Source organism: Pungitius pungitius, chromosome 5 (assembly GCF_949316345.1).
Source record: "Pungitius pungitius chromosome 5, fPunPun2.1, whole genome shotgun sequence".
Lineage (NCBI taxonomy): Eukaryota > Metazoa > Chordata > Actinopteri > Perciformes > Gasterosteidae > Pungitius > Pungitius pungitius.
In genome coordinates, this window is record NC_084904.1 from 23,255,299 (window position 1) to 23,265,508 (window position 10,210).

Below are 10,210 nucleotides of genomic sequence, written 5' to 3' on the forward strand. Positions count from 1 at the left end.
TCCTGTTTCTGTTCCTAAAACCATTGGGTGGAGCACAATGCGTTAGAAGACTCAATAAAGTGAATTCTTGAGTTCATGCATTTTCAAAAGAAACCTTCTATGTCTGGCTAACATTATCTGATTAACTATCAAAGCTCATATTCAGGTCTTCTCAGAGAGACTAGAGTTTCTTTTTCTGTTATTTATCACTTTTATGTCAAATATAAGATTTAACTGAATTTCTTGTCCTGTAGACAAGTATTTCTTTTTACAAAGGCCTGGATATGAGCTTTAAAATACAATCAAAAGTAACAAATAACATTGTTAAATCTATTTTAAGCTGAGATGCTTGAAAACCATGTCATGTGACCCTACCACTGATGTAATTTAGTTCAAATGGTTTACAAAGATTGTACTTCAACATGTGGCAGAGAGATATGGTCCATTTTAACCAAAACTAAGCAACAGTAACAACATTCCAGAAGTGGGGGGCAGGAAGCGCTCTCTAATGGCCCCATTTCCATCGCGCTGTTGATCGTGCTGCAGTTTTCCACATGACGCAAAGAATTCATTTACATGCAAATTCAGTCGAAATTTGAGTTGACACAGTTGAAAATATTCATTGTGAAAGTATTGTTGACAGAGTGGGCAATTTCAAACTCTTTTGTTAGTGGCTGGGGGGGGGGGGGGCGAATAGTCTGATCAGTGTTTTCACAGACACAAAAAAAGATTTACATGTAAATTGAATTGAACTTTGCATTGATGACACATTTCAGAATTCATTGTCAGATGTTCATTGTCCAATAAAATTACTGAATGGCTTAATTAAAGCAGAGCTTCATTCCAGAACGACTTTGTTTTGATGCAGGAATGCTACATGAATGAACCATCGCTCTCCACTACGGCCAAATACTTCCCTTTATTCTTATAATGGCCTCAGAGGGCTTTACAGTCTGTACACATCTACATCCTCTGTCCAGAAACCCTCACGTCGGCCATCCACAGAAACCTGTGTGTATGGAGACTTTAGGAAAGGGTGATGTTGGTTCATGATGACAGTAATATTAATGTGATAATAATGATGATCATCATATCAGCTGTAGTTGTCAGCAGGACCACGACAGGAGATATGAACAGGGTTCAGATAGAACCATGATCCCTGGAAACCTGTGAGCCGAGAAAGCACAACTACTCCGTGGAATAAACAAATAATTATTATAGAAGGAGAGACAGAGAGGACCTTGGTGTGTCCCCCGGCAGTCTAAGCCTAAAGCAGCTTAACTAAGGGCTGGTCCAGGCTCACCTGAGCCAGCCCTAACTATAAGCAATATCAAAGAGGAACGTTTTAAGCTTTATCTTAAATGAACTGACCGAGTCTGCCCCCCGGACTGAAAGTGGAAGCTGGTTCCACAAAAGAGGAGCTTGATACTGAAGGCTCTGGCCCCCATCCTACTTTTTAAAACTCTAGGAACCACAAGTAGCCCTGCATCTACGGAGTGTAGATGCCTTGTAGGACAATACGGTGTAACAAGCTCTTTAAGACGGTGCCTCACCAGCAATCAGGAAGTTGCAGGTCATCCAAGTTTTGATGTCTCCAAGACAATTCTGAGGTCTAACAAGCTGGTTGGTGTCTTCTGGCTTGATCGATAGATACAGTTGAGTCTGCATAACAATGGAAGTTTATGCATTTTCTTATGATAACGTCGCCCAAAGGAAGCATGTACAGGGTAAATACAACCGGTCCAAGCACAGAACCTTGTGGGACGCCGTGACCAACATTCTCTGCAACATAATACAGTGATCAATGGTGTCAAAAGCAGCACTGAGGACCTGCAAGACGAGTCCAGTTCTCACATTCTACCCATATCTATTAGATTTGAGTTTTAGCTTTTTGGATTTCAAGCACTTTGTGTTGATACAGGAATGCAACATCAATTAATAATCAATCTTTAATCAATATTTACTACGGCTAAAAGCTGTGTATAATCTATCTCTCAAAAAGAACAAAGTTGAGATGTGGGTGGTCCATTAGATAAGAACTGAGTCAAGACTCAAGTAGCCATTGATTCTACTCCGCAAATTGCTAATTAATAACAACATTCCAGAGGTGGGGGGTAGACTCCCCTCGCCAACGGGTCCCCATCTCCATCTCATTGTTCATAGTGGGCGGTTACAAACTCTTTTGTTAGTGGCTGAGTGAGGCAAATGCTATTTTTAATATTTTAAAATAATAATAAAAAAGTGTTTCTGGCTGACATGATCTGATTGAGTAAACTCATTCTGCTGTTACTGCTCATGTGCAGGCTGTCACAGAAATAATAAGATTAGCATGTTTAACCAAGACAAGTTTAGTTTGGTCTATTTTAAAGTAAATATTGGCTGTTAAACGTAAAGAAGAAAATGTTTGGTATCTTTGAAAAGGCCTTGATCTGAGCTTTATAGTGTACTTTGTCTTTAGTCAGATAATGTTAGCCAGACATAGAAGGTTATTTTTAAAATATATAGAAAAAAAGGGATCCATTTTTGAGCCTTCCTCCTTGACGGCCCAACCCCTCCTCTGTGGATTGTCTCGTTCAGCCCCATCCAATCACAACAGGGGTGTGTGACAGACGTTCAGCATATATACTGCAGGCAGAGCTCACTGAGCCTCACTGTGTTCCTGACTTCAACCAGTTTGCTGATCCTATTCTATTTGAAGATGGCTGACCAAGCTAACCTGAGGTAAGATTTGTCTGTCGTTGATGTTCCTTTCACCAAATAATTCTCAATGTTTTAGTCAATAACTAATTTCATTCAATGTGGTTTATTTCTATCACTTTTTATCCTGAAGGTCTGTGGTGTATTGCCTGAATTGCTGCAAGGGATTTGAGAACCTGGCTGTGCATCTTAGACGGGTGTGTATGAGTCACAACACACGAGAAGAAAGGGCGGCTGAGCTGCAGAGGATGAAGACCTCCACCCGGGATTTTGTACTCCATCAAAGAGTTTGGGACTACAACAGCCTGCGCCAGTTCGACGAGTTCTCCCGTTTGGAGATGTTGAAGGTGTTGCTTGAAAAGGGCTTTTTGGTGGAAAACCTTCCACACGATGTAGATGTGGACCTAAGCGATGCAGCGTCCTCTGAGCCCGATTCAAGGTTGTCTCCTTCTGATCTTGGTGCAGGGCCAAGTGCTAACCCCCACCACGCCGCCACGCTAACCACTACGCCGCAGCGTCAACCGCCACGGCGCCGCGGAAACCGCCGTCCCAAACGCTGCGCCGCCACGCCAACCGCCACGCCGCAGTGCTAACCGCCGCGCCGCCCGTTAATGACTGTTACAATAAAAGCAACTCATTAACATCCCAAACATACAGTTATATTCCAAAGTAAAACATGCAGTGACTACATGTTGTACTTTTTTATTCTAGTTAATAAAAACACACAAGTACCTGATATCATCTGTCATTGAATGTTTTCTTCAGGTTTGCTGAAGCTTTCAAAAGGTTCTTGTTCAGAACAAACTTAATTATGTGAAATGATATTTGATTTCACAAAAACAATTAGTCTGAGTCCAGACAAAAGCGGCAGTTGTCCTTTTCTCATCTATCGATTGGCGAGTAAACGCCACCAGCTCATGGAGTGAGGACAACGATGTCTAGTTAGTACTTCTAAGTAAAGAAAACAGACTTATTGTCTTAACATTAATTAATCTAAGCCTAAATCTAAATATTTAAATAATGCTAAATAACACACTTCTTCACCTCCTCGGCCTCCTCTGATTCTCACTCTTACTGCTCCTTCCATTGTACTCCACACAGACAGCTCACCTGTGGCTTATTTATAATGCTTAGGCTGATTGCAAAGTGAACTAATTATCTAAAACAGTTTTCACATGTGAAAGTCTGCCACAGGTGGCAAAATACCATTAATTATAGCCATACATGTGTATAATTTTGCTAGGAGTGTGTTGTAATTGGTAAGCAGTGAGTTGTGTTTAAAGTCCTGCAAAAAGAGTGTTGTGCAGTGAATTGTGCCTACAGTTTTGTGTGTGTTACAAAATTTCAAACTGAGTGCAAAGCAGTGTTTGTGCTTTTAGTTTTGCAAACTGAGTGGTTTATCTAAACGTATTAATAGTTTTAGAAATTGTGCTACAAGAATCACGGTTAGCGCTTGAGTATTACTGTAAAAGAAAACTAATGCCGTCCGTCTCACAACTCCACCTTCATCCCACATACGTCTAATGTCCTTAACAGAGGGGACGGGGAGCCTTTCGCTTGATTGGGGGTGACAGTACAGTGCAAAATGACACCTTTGCATGTTTTACTATCTCAACATATATTTTTGGTGTGTATGGACAACTGAGCCACGATATAAATACCCCAAAAATCAATTGAATTAAGATGTACAAGCTTCATTCCTCTCTGGGTTCTAGAGGTTCTACAGAGTCTACGGTGAATTTAATCTCATTAGGAGACTACAATACGTCATTTATTCATACAAACAAATGTATAATTTGGCTGATGGCAACATAATCTGAAATACTACAAATAAGATACGAGAGGCTGTACTTTATCTTCAATAATGTACATTATTGAAGATAAAGTTCTGCCTCAAGTACTTTATTGTTTTTATAACAGTCACCAGCAACATTATAAATAATAAGTAAAAAGCTGCCTTTCAGCACAAAATAGTTGTAGCCACCAAACGTTGTGAGTCACATGACATCAGTTTAGAGACAAATAGTCTCCTACGTGCATGTAAACAGCATCGGGTCCCTCACCCTCTCATTCCTTCACATCATGACTCTACCTAGATTGTCCGGTTGTAAAAGTACAAACAATCCTTTGTGAGATTTCCTAGTTTTTCCCGGTGATTTCCACCGAGCTTAAAGCTAAAATGTCAATTAACGGTTGCTCAAAATCTAATGTGTTACTTTGAGTGCAGTGATATGGAACAATGAGTCAATTTGAACAGCTACTGTACGTAATCGTTCAATAATGCACCCTGTGACTCACTCTCAACCAATCAGAACCATGTGCCGTGACTCCACACACACCTATGTCTCCTCCCTCTTCTCTAAGTGTGTGTGTGTATCATTGCCACACCTGCCGACATTCACCACTGCTTAAGAGCTCTGGGCTCCACTCATCGCCAGATTATTCCTCGACCAGTCGTAGTGATCTCAGCTTCTAAACTGAAGAGTTTTCAGTATTTTCTGATTTCTGGTATCGCCTGACCTCTCCCTCCTCTCCCTGGGACTGCTGCACACATGCAAATAAAGTCACAAATGTTATCAAATGCAGTTTTTTTCGACTTGAGACTTGTTGGCTTTGACTTTTGACACGACTTGGGACTTGCTTCGTCTTTGACTCGACTTGACTCGGGACTCGAGGGCAACGACTTGAGACTTGCTTGTGACTTGCACAACAATGACTTGGTCCCACCTCTGGTTTTCACCAATAGTAGACTATAGACAATAGACTACACGCTGATTTATTTTCATTCATGTACACAACAAAACTCATGGGTTCGCCGTTTGATGGAATATAGTTGATAATACAGGTAATAATAGAGCTAATTATATAGTTTAATCAAAGTGGTTTGTGGGCGCATATCATATTTATGTTCCACCACTAGGTGGCAGAACACGTGTATTTAAACCATTGATTAAATTATACTGTGTAGAAGTTATTTATCTAGGTTACTACAGATGTATTTAATGCTGTTTATTTCATTAATTTGCAGCCATTGTTGTGCACATCTTGTTATATTTATATCATGGTGTTGTTTATTAAGCAATAAATAATGACAGTTATGGTTAGGGTTAGAATGGAGACATTTGGGTCATTAATTCAGCTTGATTTACACTTTCATCCGAACAGTTATGGCCAAGACCTCAAAGGTCCCAGAAGATAAGAAATGCTGTTGGTCAAATGCTGTGGTCTAAGGAAAATGACTCGTATTGAATCCAGACATTTTGACTCTAGAGTGTGTGGTTAGATCTTGTGTTGCTCCTCCTCGACGCCAGTTTAGGGTCAATAGAAATCTTTTCTTGTATATCTAGCAACAAAAAGAAAACATGATGTTCTTCCTGATGTTAGTCAGATGTTCTTCTGGCCTGCGGGCTGCCAGAACTGCTCCTGCCTTTGCAAACGCAGCGCTGATACTTCACCTTGACCTTGATCTGACAGATGAATCTACCAGAATGCGAGAAGTTGTTTGTCTGATTTCTCCAACGTTTCCCCAACCGGGCTTCACATTTTGATCACGGGTTCTTTCAATCTCACTCTTCCATGCTCATGCTGTCAAAGTCAAAAAACTATCTAGCTCCCCACAAACACCTGAGGACACTATCATGTCCTTGATTAAGCAGCAACCAGGAGTCACATGGTCACTCTGAAGGTGGACAGAATGTGTCCACAGGACAAATAACGTACACTCCACAAATCCTTAAAGCCTTAATGGATTAGTGGCAAGAAGAAACCATAAGAAATCCTGTTTGGAGTTTAGCACGAGCCACGTGAGAGACACAGCAAACAAATCTGGGTAAAATGGGCGGGGCCAGTCACATTCTGGAATCATGATGTTCTCAACGTTCATATATTCATATTTATATAAATATAATTACATAATTGCATGCCATCATGAAGGAAACTTTGAGTGTGTATGTGTGTGTGTGTGTGCATATTATTCCATAGAAATTATAAAATTACTTTATAATAAAACAAAACAAAAAAAGTCAAAGAAAATTTTACGCAAGCAAGCGTCTTCATGGCTGTTCTTACCCACAATCCTTTGCACAGCAGATATATGAGCCAGAATATTCAAGCTGTCATGTGATGAGGAAGTAGAATCCTGCATGTAACAACATGTACTTTATGAGGAAGCTAAAGGTAATTGATTCAACACACAGACTGATACTTGGGTAAGTTGTTCCTCCCCAACAGGTTCAACCTGATCATCAAAGTGAAGAATGAAAACACTCTCAGGTCAGACTCTGTTGTCTCAGTGAAGGTTTTTATTCAATATAAACTCTTCATTGACATTTGTTAAAAAGGTGTCTGCTTCATCACATGTTCTTTGATGATGACGTGAGGACGCAACCTCTCTGAAGCACGGAGCTCCTTTTCTACACGGACCTGAGAGCTGAGAAGGACAAAAAGCATTCTGGTATGACACTTGACATACCAATTGCGAGTTTATCAGCCATTTTATCCCAAAGCTTCACAATTAATTAACAGGATAATTCCAGTATTTTTTCGAGGCAGCCACTATTTTGTATTTTCTGTAAGTCAATCAGTACAAGCAACGATACCATTAATTGAATTTTTAAGCCAATATTTATCTTCAACATCTGTAATGTATTTTCTATACCCAGATACCACTATGGTAGAAATGGATGTGTCAGAAGATGACCGTGTGACATCCCAGCAACAACGTCCCACCACAGTGTCTCCCCAAAACCCCCCAAAAAAGTCATTGGAAAGAAAAGGTGAGTTTAGATGAAAAAGGAGAATGAACATGAGGGTTGCCGAGCAGGTGAGCCAAATACTTCTATAGATCTTCTAAGTTAGTAGGGAGACAACGGTATGGCGCACTAAGGAGCTCCAAGGATGAAATAGTTTTATTAAACATACATCAATACTTATTTTGGAGTCATTTGTTATAATGACTAATTGCGCCCTAGTCTGAAAGCATACAGTAATCAGAACTACAATCTGTCCAAATTCCAACTAATTCATTACTGCAATTGATGATCGATGCAATTGTGTTTCAGCGGCAATTAAAATGTACAATTCTTAAACATGTCAATTCTGTGCTCTTTTTATGTCTACTTAGGTAAACAGACTGCTGTCAAAAGAACCTGGACACCTGGAACAGTCATCTACGGAGATGCATTTCCATGAACAGCGTTCCAGGCAAAGAGGAGTCTCAACTAGAGTTGAGCCGGATACTCGTTTCAGCCGAGTATCCGGTACGGATAAAGCACTTCACTCCGTCTGATGGAAGCTGAAGTGAAGCACGGAGCTCCTTTTCTACACAAACCTGATGTCCCCAACCGGGCTTCCAAGGTTCTTTACACCTCACTCGTCCACATTCATGCTGTCACAGTCAAAAGAATACTTTGCTCCTCACTAACACCAACACGTGTGTCAGGTATTCCTCCCGATTACATCGACCATGTTGCGGCCCCATTGAATCATGACCTCCCACAACATAGGGGGTGGAGCCTAACATGAACAAAGTGGCTCTAACAAAATGCAACAGACCCTGTTCCTCGTACGTAGTTCAACTAAGTCGATCAAATGTCTCATTATCCAGCTCAAATTAAGGACATGATTGACATCAGGTTCTCGGTTCCTGGAAGGCGGATCCACACTCAAACCGTCTTGTTAGTTTGAACCGGATGTCGTCAGGATAATCGTTAATAATCGTCCTACGTCAGCAGGCGGAAGAGTCGATCACTGAAACAAGGATTTATTAACAGTTTAACAGACAAATAAACCTAAAGGAAGAGGAGCAGGAGATGATGATGGAGGCATGTGAGGAGATAATATGTGTATTTAAATCATTTCTGTGGGATGAGTTGAACGTATTGTTGATCTTTCACGTTGTTCATTCTGTACATCGCAGTCCGTCCACCCGGGGGAGGATCGTCCTCTGTCTCTCTATAAGTTTCTTCCTTTATTGTCCCCATCAAAGGGTTTTTCGTAGTTTGGGAAATTGTTCCTGTGCTGATGTGAGACTTTCTGGACACAGAATGTCACATGTTTACAGACTGTAAAGCCACATGTCTTCTGGGTGTATTTGAATGTCATTGGCTCCTTCGTCAACGTATCTCCTCCTGGTCCAGCCTTTTGACATCCAGGTGTGAACTGCCACGTGTGAATCTGAAACCCCCTATCTGTCTTATCTCTCCCTCATATTCCAATGCATTCTATGTAGAAACATTTTGGCTTTATGCCTCAATGAGTGAATATAACATAGTATACATAGTTTGTCTTCATCTTATAACTAGTACACTTCAATTACAACACAACATATAAGATCACAGTACTTAATAGTTTATCACAGTTTATCTGGTGCAATACTTTGCCTCATTCGGCTGTCTTGCATCCAATTGCTTAACTAACAGGACTCCTGAGAAGAGAAAAAACTCCCAACAAAAACCCTCTCTGGGGAAGTTGGGAGAAATTAATGAAGGATGGCAATTAGCTTCCGTCCCCAGGTTTTAAAATTGCATCATGACAGGATGTTAATGTGTACAGTATTTAAATGATTTACATGAATATAAATTGTTATTGACTATAATGCATTCACTTTATTTAACATACAAATGTAATATCTGCTATCTAACATCACACAAACTATAATTCTACACTAAACATTGCTACATGTAATCTACTTCTCACCGCTAGGTGTGCATTTCTTCTTAAATTCCTAACAGTGACTCTGTGACTGGGCGGATCAGTTATTATCTATTATTCATAATCAGACATTTGATCATTTGATGCGGTGAAACGTGAAACATCCAGAAGTTTATTAAGTAGCAAATAGAACAACAGAACATTAGGAAGACACGACATGGAGCGGCTTTCAAGATGTTCTCTGCATCGCAACACTGTACCGACATGGACAGTATGAGAGAAAGAATGAGACAGTATGTGTGTGCGTGCATGTTATCCCATAGAACCTTTAAAATGACTTGATAATAAAACAAAATAAAAAAGCCAAAGAAATTCATATATAAATATATCAATCTCTGGACTTTCCTGCAGCTTGTTTTCATAGTTCTGGTGTTTTTTCCTCCTTGGGGGGGTTGATGGAGGATTTACAGTTTGTGTTCTACATTCAGTCACATTTTACTGTAAGCAAGCTTCTTTATGGCTGTTCTTAACCACAATCCTTTGCACAGCAGATATATATGAGCCATTTCAAGGTGTCATGTGATGAGGAAGTAGAGTCCTGCATGTAACAACATGTACTTTCTGTGGAAGCTGCAGTTTGTCCTGAAGGTAAATAGTTTAACACGCAGACTGATACGTTGGTAAGTTGTTCCTCCCCAACTGGTTCAACCTGATCATCAAAGTGAAGAATAAAAACACTCTCAGGTCAGACTCTGTTGTCTCAGTGAAGGTTTTTATTCGATATAAACTCTTCATTAACATTTGTTACAATTGATGCAGTGAAACGTGCAACCTCCAGAAGTTTATTAAGCAACAACTAGACCAACAGAACTTTAGGCTTTTA